This window comes from Rattus norvegicus, chromosome 6 (genome assembly GCF_036323735.1).
Source record: "Rattus norvegicus strain BN/NHsdMcwi chromosome 6, GRCr8, whole genome shotgun sequence".
Classification (NCBI taxonomy): Eukaryota; Metazoa; Chordata; class Mammalia; order Rodentia; family Muridae; genus Rattus; species Rattus norvegicus.
The window spans coordinates 104802167-104814600 of record NC_086024.1 but is presented as its reverse complement, the minus strand read 5'-3'; the positions used below and the strand labels follow the sequence as shown (position 1 = coordinate 104814600).

Below are 12434 nucleotides of genomic sequence, written 5' to 3'. Positions count from 1 at the left end.
CTGTGGGCTAACATTCTCGGTGTTTCCCAGATAGGCTTGCATTTAGGGCTCACCTGCAGCACTTGAGATGGAATGGCTGGCAGGGAAGTGAAGGTTCCTGGAAAGGCCTGAAAGGTTTAGGTGAGCACAGCAGGTGTTTCTAGAGTGTTTGCTTTTGAAGCTAGTTCTTAAAGAGCATGCTGGCTTTAGAGTTCTATTTTAAGGCAATGGCACATTTGAGTTGAGATCCAGGAGCACTCCTTTCTGGAATCCCATTGGCTTCCCTGGTGGTGTGAACCTGTATCCTGAGCGTGATGTTTTGTTAATAAGCATATGGTCATCTTAATCCTGTCCAGGCAGCTGGCATGTATCCGTGACCATTTTAACACTGGAGGTAATGGAGCTGGAGAGATGGCTCAGTGGTTAAGATAGCTCAGTAGTTAAGAGCTCTGACTGCTCTTCTAGAGGCCCTAAGTTCAATCCCCAGTACCCACACAGATGCTCACAATTGTCTGTAATTCCATTTCCCGGGGACCTGCCACCTTCACACAGACATACATGCAGGCAAAATACCAATACACATAAAATAAAATAGATAGGTAGGTAGGTAGGTAGATAGATAGATAGACAGACAGACAGATAGGTAGGTAGGTAGATAGATGATAGGTAGATAGGTAGGTAGGTAGATAGATGATAGATAGATAGGTAGATAGATAGATGATAGGTAGATAGGTAGGTAGGTAGATGATAGGTAGGTAGGTAGATAGATAGATAGATGAAAGGTAGGTAGATAGGTAGATAGATAGGTAGATAGATAGGTAGGTAGATGATAGGTAGGTAGATAGATGATAGGTAGGTAGATAGATAGATAGATAGATAGATAGATAGATAGATGATAGGTAGATAGATAGATGAAAGGTAGGTAGATAGATGATAGATAGGTAGGTAGATAGATAGATGATAGGTAGGTAGGTAGGTAGATAGATGATAGGTAGATAGATAGGTAGGTAGATAGATAGATAGATAGATGATAGATAGATAGGTAGGTAGGAAGGTAGATAGATGATAGGTAGGTAGATAGATAGATACTGGAGAGAAGCTCATAGCCCCCATTGCACACTGTTGAGGCTTTGCTCAGGTTTCATTGTTCCTTGCAGGTGGCAGGTAAAGCCAGGGCCCAGCTTCCTGCCTCTGTGGCAGCCTATCTCAGAAGTCAGTCTCAATGTTGTCATTTTTCCTAAGCCTGTTTTTTGGCATCTAACTCCCATGTCCTGCGGTTACCTGCTTCCATTGTCCTGCCTGCCATCCTAGGGCTTTGAGGTTAGGGTCTTGAGGACTTACACTTCCTTGTTATTGTCTTCCCAGAGTAGCATTTTTCTTTCTATCATGGCTGTCTGTCTGTCTATCTATCTATCTATCTATCTATCCATCCATTCATTCATCATCTATCTATCCATCCATTCATCTGTCTATCCATCCATCCATCCATCCATGCATCATCCATCCATCCATCCATTCATCATCTATCTACCATCTATCCATCCATCCGTCCATCCATGCATTATCTATTTACCTACCTACCTACCTACCTACCTACCTACCTACCTACCTACCTACCTATCTATCTTTCTATCTTTTTGACTTGTTTGGGATAGAGTCTCATGTATGACCTTGAACTTGTGATCCTTTTTCTTCCATTTCTAAGTACTGGACTTACAGGTGAGTTCCACCAAGCCTGGTTTTCAGTGGTGATGGGGATTGAAACTAGGGTTCCAGAAACTACTTGTACTCTGTGAAACAGACATTCCTGTCGGGGGCTTAGATGAACATAAGAGTTTTAGAAAACAGCAGAGATAGGGAGCCATGGTAAACCCCTGTTATTCAGTCCCAAGGACAGCTAGTGGGATGACAGCATGTCACCCCTGTCCCTGCCAGGCTTCTTTGCTCCCCCCTTATTCTCCCTGGCTGTCAGCCATGTAGCTGTTTCCTTGCCCAGTTGGCACCTGGGCTTCCAGGATGGGCTGGTGAGAAACTTGGAGGAGACAGATATGTTGGCGGACTTGCTATACTGTCTCAGAGCATCAGTGTGAAACTCTTGGCTCTGAGGACATTTGGAGGATCAGTGATCTGAGGTGCCTTGGTGTGGCAAGTGTGAGTCTTCAAAAGTCTCCCTGACAGGCGCTGTCCTGCTCCCTGATGACAAGGCACACAGAAGCTTGTGTGAAGGGGCTGTTTCCCAGCTCACTGTGTGCCTCTCGCCAGGTGTCTGGGTAGCAGGAAAATTCAGCAGGAAAGTCTTGTGTGTCAGGATCTGAGTGGCCAGTTCTACTCCAGCCATGAGGTTGTGTCCTGGGTTCAGGACAGAGGTCTGGTTGGTTCCTCAGATTCAGATGTAGCTTGGAACCATTCTCATCATTGGACTGGGTCAGAGCATTGGATGAGCTCAGACTCTGCTAGGCCTCCTGTTACTGTGCCCTTTGTGTTCAGTCACGAGGGTGCTGTTGATCACCTCTCAGCTTCCTTGAAGACAGTCCAGCTATGGTTTTCCTCTTAGCCACGTGCACACTCCAGATTTCTTTCCGGAGGGACTATCCATGCTGGCCCCTCCCCCACTGCTTTCTCCCTGGAGGTTGAATATTTGGCTGGGATCCCTGCTTCAGAAAGTCTTAAGGAGTTTCTGGTCCTTTTGTGTTTGCTTGGAGATCAAACTAAGGTCTCCATTTTCCTTCTTCTCTGGCTGGGCTAATGTTGAGTGCACTCCCTGAGGGTGGGCCTTAGCCTGCTGTCTTTAGCCACCTTAGTATTTATTTTCTTAGGGTTTCTATTGCTGTGAAGAGACACCATGACCAGAGGTAACTCTCATAAAGGACCTTTAATTTGGGCTGTTCAGAGGTTCAGTCCATTATCGTCATGGCAGGAAACATAGCAGCAGGCAGACACGGTGCTGGAGAAGGGGCTGAGAGTTCTGCATCTTCATCAGCAGGCAGCAGGTGCCACCCGTGGGCATGGCTTGAGCATAGGAGACCTCAAAGTCCACCCCTATGGTGACACACTTCTTCCAGCAAGGCCACATCTACTCCAACACCTCCCAATAGTGCCACTTCCTATAGGCCAAGCATTTAAACGCAAGAGTCTATGGGGCGATTCCTATTCAAACCACTATAGGTGTGGAACTAGATGGAACCTTGGGGCCAGGTCATGGTGTCTAGTAAAGCCTTGGTTCTCTTGCCACTTCCTTGTCAGGACTTTGGAGAGTGGCATTTGGGACCCTGTCCCTTTTGAAGAGCTGCTTGGCAGAGTCCTGTCCTGTTCCCTCAGCACAGGAGCACTGGTGATGTAAAGTTCCAAAGCCTCAGGAGACCCAGGGGTTTTTGTTGGTGCTGGACCAGCCATAGCTGAGCATGGCTTATAACCCAGGTTGGTTATAATCACAGAATGGTGGTCAGTGCTTCATGCCAGTGGTTAAGGTTAAGGTGGTGCTCAGGGTCATGGATTACCACGTGGGAATCATCTCCAAGGCCTGGACCTTGTTGGTGTTTGGTGTCTGCCTCCCTCCCTCCCTCCCTCCCTCCCCTTTTCTTTGTCTGTTTGTTTTGAGACAGGGTCTCAGCTGTGTAGCTCTGGCTGTGTAGTGAGCAGGCTGATCTCAAACGCAGAGAGGGTCGCCCACCTCTGCCTCTCAAGGGCTGGGACTAAGGGTGCACACCACTGTTCTTGACTTGTTGGTGGTGGACTTTTTCTTTTAAGGTGTGTTTTTATTTTTATTCATGTGTCTATGTGAGTGTGTGTACACTTGTGTTTGGGTTCCAACAGAGTCCAGAAGAGAGCATCAGATCCCTTGGAGCTGTAGTTACAGGTGGCTGTAAGCCGCCTAACATTGTGCCTGAGACTTGAACTCAAGTCCTCCGTAGAGCAGTAAATGCTCTTAACCACTGAGCCATCTCCCTAGCCATGTTGGTCCCTTATGAAGGGACGCTCAGCAGATTCAAGCTACTTCTTCGGGTGATTTTAAGATGAGCCACTGGGCTTCCCAGCCTGTCCCTGAAGCTAAGCCTTCTGCAGTCTTACTTGTGGGAACTTTCTGTACTCTCGGTCTTCAGGAGTTTCTCCTCACCTGAATGGTGAGCAGGGCCAGGTGGATAGAACCAAGTGAATGTCCTTCCCTTACCCAGAAGTCAGTGCTCCATGATGTAGGCTCAGCCTTCTTTGTCTTGACTCCGGAAATGCTTGGCTAGGGTGTGGCCTTGAGTGGGAAGCCAGTTGCCCCAGGATATCTGAGTGAGACTTTGGAGTTATCAGTGGTACCTTAGCTTCTGTCCCTTAGCCTGGCTGCTCCAGGCATGATCAAGGATGGGAGGTTCAAGGAGGAGTAGGGACTGTCTCTGCCTGTTGCAAGGTAGGCTGACATAATCAGCTCCAGGGTTGCCTTGGCCACCATCACCTGTGTGAGGGAGCTTTCTTGTCCTGTGAGCTCTGTGGGTTCAGTGGGTCCAAGAACCAGGCAAGACTTTTTGCGTGGAATCTAAGAAGAACTGGTGTCACAGTCGGCCTTGCCCCTCACTCATTCAAATTCAGAGCCTGCTCTCACCCTTCTTTCTCCAACACCTGTTTGAAGAAAGCAAATCACAGGATGCCAAGTCAGAAGGGACCTGGAAGGTTATGTGGATGAAGAAATGAGAGTGTCTAGCTGCAGTCTGACTTGGCCAGGGGCACTCTGCTATGATCTTATTCTGTGTGAGGCTGGCTTTGTCTTTACAGACACATGGGAAGGAACTGTCTTTTCCCATCCCTTCAAGTGGGCTCAAGAACCTGAGAGTGGACATGCCCAGCTCTGACACACTGTACTCTGAGGCAGATAAAGCTCTTTGGGCTTCTGGCCAGTATGTGGGGGGCCTAATTTCAAGTGAATTTTGCAAGTTAGAGGTAGTGATGGGCAGGTAAGCTTCTATACACTGATCATCCTGGACTGGCCCGTGAGTTTGCGTGTGAGCAGGGCTACAGGGACCCAGCAGCGTGGAGGGGGTGGTGATGGCGGTGGTAGTGACAGTCCTGGTGATTACAGCTCATACTCGACTCCCACATGCCTGGTCCTGTACTGAGTCCAGTTCCTGCACTCTAGGTGAATCATGGTAACCACCTTCTGGAGAAGTGGCGCTGCGATGTGCCTCAGCTCACACAACTCTTTGTGGGGGAGGCTAAACATGGTAAGGATTTCCTTATTCAGAGCACATGGAGCTACCTGCTGTCCCAGCTGCCTTCCTTCTGGTGGTGATGTCTCAGCCCTGCCTGGAACATGGAGGCCCCTCAGAGATGGAGCTGAGTCTCTACTTCCCCAGGTCCCTGGAGATGCTCTTCTGAATTAATAGCACAGCACATTCCTAAGGAGCAAGGAGGTGGCCCTGCCTGATGTCCCACATGTATCAAGTGGTTGATATAGGGGTAGCCTGGGGTCATAGGAAGGCTTATTATCCCTCCACATTTCCTTGATTGGCTTTCAGCACCAAGGATGGTCTTGGAAGTGAGGTTCTGTTGGGCCAGCTTCTGTCAAGGCAACCCTCCTAGCACCCAGGAACTTGCTACTGGCCCTGCTGCTATAGGCAGCCCTGAGTAAAGTCCCTCCCTGGTCTGTAGGTATTCCAGGCCTCCACTCTTTGGAGCTGCTGTGGTCATGGTGATCCTCTGTTGCAGAGTCTCTGCTGACTGCTGCCAACTGTCTTGTTATATTCCCATAACAAAGTAGGGACACTTGGCTCTTTGGACAGGTGCCCAGATCAACTCTTTGAGAACTCACCTAGGCTGTCAGAGCAGACAGACCGCCACACTAGCTCTGTAAGACTAACACCCCCAGCACCTCCACTTAGTGAACAGAAAGTGGTAGGTGGCTCAGAAGCCACAACCCAGTGTTTAGCCTGGCCCACAGCATCCTGGGCCCGTGAGGGTCTCCCTAGGCTGTATGTGAAGCAGTCACCAAGCTTCTGGGAGCTTCTCCCTTTGTTACATTATAGCTGGGCTTGGGGCTGGGCCACTCATTGCAGAAAATCCCAGGGAGGTGAACACAGTGATATAAAGATAACCAGAAGCCAGACTGAGGCCGGCCCTCTAATGGTCCACCTCAGTGATTCCTTTCTTTCAAGTAAAGTTTCAGGTACCCACTGTCACCTGGACTGGTTGCAAGGGGCTGAGTGAGGGAGCCTGGTGGGTTGTATGCATCGTGGGGACCGAGGACCTGATGGTCCTCTGAGGTTATGATGAAGTTGAAAACTTAATTGCTGCTGACGATGACGATCTTGTTGCCTCTGCTGTCTCTCTCTTCCTCTTCTGAAGCCCATGCTGCCCTCCAGTGCACTGTGTGGCAGAGGACGACTTGGGATTTATTTATTTATTTTTTCAACTTTTAATCTCTTTATTTGTTAAAATAACGATATCCATATAGACCATATGATGTCACCACAGCACATTCACTGACTCTGTCTTTTGCTGTCTTCTGGCACCCAGGATCCTGGCTGGAAGGTTTTGCCAGTGCTGGTGGGAGCCACTGAGGATTCTTCCTTCCCAAAATAGGGGGCAGAGGCTTGCCCTTTAATTTGAGTTGCAGTAGGTGAAGAGTTCTTCACTGGTTTCTTTACCGAGTTTATCTTTTTCATAAAAATCTTGACCTTTTATTTTAATTTCTTCTCTGTATTTTTCATTCTTTAGTATTTCCTCCATAGTAGGTGGAGTCTTTCTTTTTCTTCTTATCCACGTTTCCCACTCTGTTGGGATGTCTCCTGCTTCATAGTCTACCTCTCTTCTGTTTGTTGTTTCTACAATCCTTTTCTCTCGAATAGTCTGCCCTCTCCAGTTCTTGTACTCGGCAACGTAGTGGTATTTGTTCCCCAGATGGTCCGTGCCCACGTGCTCCCTTACCTCCCTGGACAAGGCGCTCCAAACAGCGCACCACACCCGCCACTAGCTCATGCTTGCGCGCAGCTCAAGGTCCTAGGGCTCTCCCACGACCGACTTGGGATTTCTGATTCTCCAGTCTCCACTAAGTGCTCGGAATCATAGGCATGGGACATCACACCTGGTTTAAGCTGTTTTGTGCACACCAGGCAAGCACACTGTCCGCTGAGCCACACTGCCAGCTCTTGCCGAGGGTTCCTCTCGAACCTCTGCATTGCCACTGTGTTATACTAGCCTACTGCAGTCAGTACAATGGTGTATTCTGTAGACTGTCCACCTGGGAGCAATAGGCTACAGTATCTAATCTGGGCGTACAGAAGGCCATAGGCTTAGCTTTGTGTGAGTCCTGTTCACACAATGACAAAAACCTCCCAACAGTGTAGGCTCAGAGGCATCCTCATTGTCCCGTAACCCAGAGCAGTAATAGTAACTTTAATATTGGGCAGTGTGGGTGCAAACCTGTTTCATAGCGTGTGGCTGGAGCTGTGTTCTCTTCTGTGTCCAGAGAAGTTAACCCAGCAAATACTTTCCTCGTAGGAACCTATCCAAGGTCTGGTAGCCACCATTTCATACCTGGGGAAGCTGAGGTCCAGAGGGGTATGGTGACTGTTGTGTAGCTGGTAAATGACAGAGCTAGGATCCGACACCAAGGACCATGATTCTTTCTCTCTTGTTTTTGTTTGCTGAGAGAGGGTCCTGTTCTGTAACTCACTGTGGCCTGTAGCTTACTGCATACACTAGACGTCAATCTTAGAACATTCTGTCTTGGCAGCAGAGATTACACGTGTGAGCCACCCCATCTGGCTAAGGCCATGGCTCCTCTGCAGAGGCCTCTGTGTGATCTTTGTGTCTGTGCTCCAAGCTGGCGTTGCACCTGGGATCCAGTGAGCTCTCAGAAGAGCTGTAAGGTTTGGAGCCCCAACCCTTGAAGAAAAGCGGCTTCTTTGTTGGAGGAAATGCTGTATGGTACCCACTGGGAATGGGAGGCTCCTCAAAGTTCCTCTCCTGACTCCCTGTAGTCACTGTTGGGGTTGAGGGATAAATTCAAGTTTAGGTGGAGTAGATGGGAGTCCAGAAGGCTCCCCCTCTGCTCCCGAGTTGGAAAGAGAAGGCTCTCTGTTCTTTTTTTTTTTTTTTTTTATTACTTTTGGCACATCAGCATGGCTCGCTGTCACAAATGCCACCAGCCAGTTCATTCCTACATCGAGTGTAGATAGCAAATACTTTAGAATTTAAAGACAGTGTCATCTCCTTGGAGGCTGATTCTGACTCCTGCTCTTACCCATGATGCCTGTGTGTTGCATGCATGATGCAGAACTTACAGGAAATTTTCATTCAGGCACAGAAGAAGTCATGCAAATTAGCTTCAGATCGTGCCTGGACAATTCACTGTGCAGCTCGTGCACTGAGATCTGCATGCTCTTGTGACCTGCTGGGAGTGACTGGAGTAGAAAGGCTAAGGAGAGGAGATGCCATCTTAGTACAAATGAGCATCCACCCTCTCCTCATGCAGGCAGTTACCAACGGGTTTGAACTAACAGCATGCATCATTGACTGAGTGCCATGACCGTGTATGAAGTGGGTGGTTAGCAGGTACATGCAATTCTTACACTTGAAAGTTAGGAAGGAGAGCATTCTAGCCAGCTACATCTAGTTCTTCTGCTCAACCCACGTTTGTTGTGGCTTAGTTATTTATTTTAACTTAACATTGTTTCTTTTGTTTGTGACATGGTACGTGTGTGTGGTCAGAGGGCAACTTGTAGGAGTTGGTTCTCACCTTATACTGTGGGTCCTGGGGATTGAACTCAGGTCTTTGGGATTGGTAGCAGACATCTTTATCTGCTGAGACATATCCTCAGCCCAAACTTTTATCCGGCCACCCTTCTGTGTAGTCCTGGAATTCTTTAGAGATCTGTCTGCCTCTGCCTCCTGAGTGCTGGGATTAAAGGCATGCGCCACCACTGCCTGACATCTGTATTTAACAGATGTGCTGTGTGTCAGTTCACAACCAGGACACAGCCTGAGATCTGAGTCTTTTGGTGATCAATACTGAGCAATAAGCATTTTCTGTTCTGTTAGAGTCTTACAGGACCACAGGCACCATTGTTCCATCTGGTGATTATGAGGCACCTATCTCCCTTAAGCCTTTGTTACATCCAGATAATAGCCAGGCGTGTGATCTCTGCCAATGAGGCGACAAGTGGGTGAGAGTTCCATGCTGGCATATCCTAAGGACTCAGAGGTCAGCCCCTGCTCTACCTGCAGGAGACAGGTAAAGTGACACTGAGCTAAAAATCCACAGGTAAGGAAGTAGTAATACTTGATGTCAAAATCCAACCTGGAGGACGGGTGATGAAGTTCAGTGGGGGAGCATTTGCTGAATATGCTTGAGGTCCTAGGTTCTGCGTGTGTGTGTGTGTGTGTGTGTGTGTGTGTGTGTGTGTGTGTGTGTGTGTGTGTGTGCGCGCGCGCGCGCATGGCACACATATACGAAAAAACAGAGCATGGTAGGCATGGTTCTGCAGACCTATGACTCCAGGATCAGGGGGCTGAGACAGGAGGATCACTACATGTTTGAGTCCAGCCTTGACAATACAGAGATCTGGAATAAGACCCTGTGCCAATCCTCTCCTGCCCCAAGAAAAGAGAAGAGAAGAAGAGGAGAAGGAAGAGGGAGAGAGAGCAAGTCAGGCAAATGTGTTGGAGAAGTAGGGTGTGTGGAGATGGGCAGAGTTTAACCAAGGGCAGGAAAGCTCTGGGGACAAAGGGCCAAGTGAGTGTGAAGGAGTGGGCTGGAATACAAGAGTTGGGGGGATTGGGTAGCCCTGGGTGAGCCCTGGTGAGTCAGTAGAGAGATAAGCTTTGGCCATCTATGGGGAAGTAGCAGTTACTAGGCTTGTTCTGGGATCTTTGAAGCACACAGCCATCCAACTTGTGTGCTACATGTTAGGGCCACGGATTGATCTCATGTACAGAAGCTCACGTGTGGGGCAGGGTGGAGACTCACATCATAGGGATATTTAGTGGAAGCTGAGTTGGTTTGAGGCCACAGGCTGTCGTTTAGATGAGAGGGGCTGCGTGGGGGTGGGCCGAAGCAGAAATAGGTCTCTGTGGGAGCTGTGCGGGGACGCAGGCTAGCTCTGAGTCGGGTATCTAATAGTGCTCTCTAGCCAGAGGGACTAAATGGATACGGTGGGATTGACGTGCTCTTGAATGCGCTTGGCTGGACTCTGTCCTGCAGCTGGGTGGGGCTTGTGCGGGGAGAGGGCTCTGTGATGCCTGGCGTCAAGGCCCTTTACTGTATGTTCTAAGAATTCAGACTGACTGTGGGCATAGGCACTCTGAGGAAGGCTGTGGAGGAGGCACTGGCATGTTGCCATGGGAACTCTCTTTGCTGTGGGTTTCTACTTGCAAGGATGCCCTAGAAGGGAGTGAGCTCATCCTACCTGCAAGGTGATGAGTCAGCCCCGCCTGGGCTGCCAGATGGGAGCTTGAACTGCAGACCCCTGCCCCTGCCTGCTCTATAGGCCACGCAAATACCCTGCCCGGGATGTCCACTTTTGTCACCAGACGGTGAAAGTGACTGCCGTCATTCATTCATTCATTCATACTAAAATTCTGAGTCCAGGTAGTCTCCGGTCACCTCAGCCAAACCTTAGGCCTCTGTGCATAGAAGATATCTGCTAACCCCTTAGCTGAAGTGGACTGGGCCCCAGCCACAGTTGTTTACAGCCAGAGGCTGGGTGACTACAGAAAATGGGGGCAGGAGTACAGGGCTCAATTTTTTTAATAAATGGAGTCTATGGGAGGACACGGCAGGTACTGAGTAGCTTTTTTAGGGGTGAATAGAGTGTCCAGGGGGTTAGGTGGTGCTGCTCTATCTGATGGAAGGAAGCTAGAGTTTTCTGACAGTTTTAGGTACCCAGAGGTCCAGGGGTTCTGGTTCCTTCATGGATAACTCATCCGACATGCACCGAGTCATGAGAGAGTCAACCATCAGACGGGGATAGATTGTGGGAATCTGGAAGACCGTGATTTGAGAAAGCCAGACCCTTGTACCATTGCCATTGGGGGCTGTCATGGTCCTCGCACGGAAAAGTCGTGCTCTCCTGGCTCTTGATCTGGTGGCGTTACCCACACACCCACCCCCCCATCCCCCACCCCCGTTTGAGAAGATAAATGACTTCAACAGGAAAAGGACTGTCTAGCCCTTTCACCTAAACAAAACCACTTATGTTTCCAGAAATCTTTCGGTGATTTAATCTTCCCCGGAGTATTTGGATAGCAGTAATCATAGTGTATATAAAATTTAGCTTGGCTTTTGTATTTTCCTATTTGGCATTTTACCAAAAACATTTTTTTTTTTAAACAGAACTTTGCAGCCTCTGTATTTCTCCCCCAGGGAAAGTGAGATCCAGGAATAGAGGTTGTTTTCATAGACGTGTACTTATTTGTAGATTTCCTGTCTCTTTCCCCCAAAGCATTAGAGGTAGGCATATGCAAAAGCTTCTGCATAGCCAGGCCTCAGCGTCAGAGGACCCAGAGCGTTGGTAGGTTAGGGTGAGGCCTCTGAGAATCAGTTAGTTGGAAATCATTGAGGAAGAAGTCAGTTCAGGAGACTAGAGAGGTGGCTCAGCAGTTACGAGCGTGCACGGCTCTTTGAGAAGATCCAAGTTTGATCCCCAGTTCCCACCACAGCAGTCGCCAGCTAACTCCAGGGAGAAGCTGACACTACTGGCTCTTTGGGCACCTGCACTTACTTTTGCATGTGTGCCCCATACGCCGTGTGCACTAATTTGAAAAAGATAAGAGGTCAGTTTCCTTGTAGTTTCAGAACTCTGAGAGGTTGAGTTCCAGACTAACCTGGTCTCAAAACCATTTTAAAAAGGGTTGTTAGCTAAGAGATGGCTCAGTGGGTAAAGACACCATGTGCTTCCAAAGCCCAAGGAATTGAGTTCAATCCCCAGGGCTTATACGATGGAAGGAGAGAACTCATTCCCACACGCTGTCCTCTACCCTCCACTGCATGCCATGGTGCAGCAATGGCTCAGTGGTTTAGGTCACTTGCTGCTCTTCTAGAGAACCTGAGTTTAGTTCCCAGCACCCACATGGTGGCTCATAATCATCTGGAACTCCAGTTCTGGAGGAGATAGCTAATAGCATCTTCTGACCTCCTTGGGTACCAGCTACACGCGGTGCGTATACATATATATATAGGCGGACACATTCCTACACATAAATGAGTCTAAAATTTGTTTTTTTTTATCCCCAAAGGGAAGAAGGTTGGAGAGATGGCTAGGTGGGTAAGAGTGCTTGCTGTGCAAGCAGGAGGATCTGTGTTCAAATCCCCAGCGGAGAGCTGGGTATGGTCGCATAATCCTGTAACAACTGCACTATAAGCCTACGGAGACAGGAAGATCTCGTGGGAGGCTTGATGAGAGACCGTCTTAAAGAGAAGGCAGAGAGTGAGTGATAGGGCAGGCACCCAGTGTCCTCTGGCCTTTGCACACGGA

General features: G+C 48.8%; 1 protein-coding gene and 1 pseudogene across 5 annotated transcripts in view; one reads left to right on the top strand and one right to left on the bottom strand.

Annotated features, from left to right (window-relative positions):
• Nucleotides 1-12434, top strand: part of Actn1 (actinin, alpha 1) — a 94828-nt gene that overhangs the window by 11712 nt on the left and 70682 nt on the right. The gene's annotated exons all lie outside the window — the stretch shown is intronic.
• On the bottom strand, nucleotides 6438-6936 carry Ndufaf2-ps1 (NADH:ubiquinone oxidoreductase complex assembly factor 2, pseudogene 1; annotated as a pseudogene).